Source organism: Penaeus japonicus, unplaced genomic scaffold (assembly GCF_977035675.1).
Source record: "Penaeus japonicus unplaced genomic scaffold, GWHDUDI00000001_assembly GWHDUDI00000020, whole genome shotgun sequence".
NCBI classification, from domain to species: domain Eukaryota; kingdom Metazoa; phylum Arthropoda; class Malacostraca; order Decapoda; family Penaeidae; genus Penaeus; species Penaeus japonicus.
Window position 1 is genome coordinate 42,546,395 of NW_028234422.1, and position 1,847 is coordinate 42,548,241.

Below are 1,847 nucleotides of genomic sequence, written 5' to 3' on the forward strand. Positions count from 1 at the left end.
CAAAAACAACAATATCAATAATGATTGTGATATCACCATCATCATCATCATCCTCCTCACCATCACCATCTTCATCATCATCATCCTCACCATCACCATCATTCTCATCATCAACAGATCTGGTGAATGCAACAGAATCACCATCAATATCATCCCTGTAACTAACACTATCTTAATCGTCGTCTTTATCATCATCATCATCACCATCATCATCACCATCATCATTATCCTCATCATCATCACCATCATCATCATCATCGTCATCGTCATCATCATCAGCAGCAGCATCATCATTACCATCATCATCATCATCATCAACATCATCACCGTCACCATTCCTATCTTTGTAATTATCATCACCATATTGATGATATTAATGAAAATAATGATGATGATAACAATCAATAAATGATGATGCCGATGATATAATGAAAATTATATTGTATCAACAAAGAGAGTGATGATTATGATAATGAAAATTATGACTGTAATGATAATAGTAAGAACGATAATAGTGATAATTATTGTTTAAGTGATATTATCATCTTTATAATCAATAGCATCATTGATACTAATAACCACAGCTATAATGATGATAATAATAATGATAACAATGATGATAAAATGTAATAAGGATAATGACGATAATGAGGATACTAATGAAATTGATGATAATAGTAAGGGTAACAACAGAAGCGATTTACAAATAATGACAACACTAATAATAATGATGATAATGGCCATAATGATAAGACTGATAACAATGGTGATAGGAACGATATGAGGATAATGAAATAATACGGATAATAGTCGGGGTAATGTTGATGATATTAATGACATTAAAAGATAATGATACAGATTGTATTAATGAGAAAAACAGCGATACTCATACTGAGGAATATAACATAAAACAATAACAATATTGATAAGAATAATATAATTAAGAAAGATAATGATGATGAAAATAAAATTACAATAACGATAACAATCATAACAATGAAAAATGGATGATAATGAGCATAATGAATAATGATAATGATAATATTAAAACTGATGATGATAATAATATTGATTGCCATGATATTTTCATTGACAATAATAATGATGATTATAATAATAACAACGATGATAATGATAAAAATGATGATAATGATAGTAATGATGTTCTTTATATTGACAATAAACATAAAAACAAGGATCTTAAAAGGATGATGATAATGAGGATGAAAATGATAATAATAATGATGTAAGAATTATAATGATAATAGTGATGATGATAATGATAAGAATAATGATAACGACAACAGTGAAAAAAATAATGATGATTATAATCATTATTCACATAATCATATTATCATTATCGTAATTGAAAATAATGATGGTATAGATAACAATTTTAATCATAGAGATAATGATATCAATACTAACGATTTAAAAATCATGATCATAATTCTATCAATAAAAACACAATGATGATAATAACACTAAAAAGGATCTAATCATACTTATGATACTATTATAATAATGATGATAATGATAATAATGATAATAATAACAACAATAATAATAATAATGATAATAATGATAATAATACTAAAATAATAGTAGTAATAATAATAATAATAATGATAATAATAATGATGATAATAATAATAATAATAATAATAATAATAATAATAATAATAAGGATAATAATGATGAAATAATAGTTATAACATTAACAATATGGTGATACTGATATTTTTAATAATGATAATGATAAGAATGATGATGATAGTGATAATAAGGTAACTAGGGACAATAATAGTTACATTAACAATGATAATAATGATGTTGAAAGTGATGAT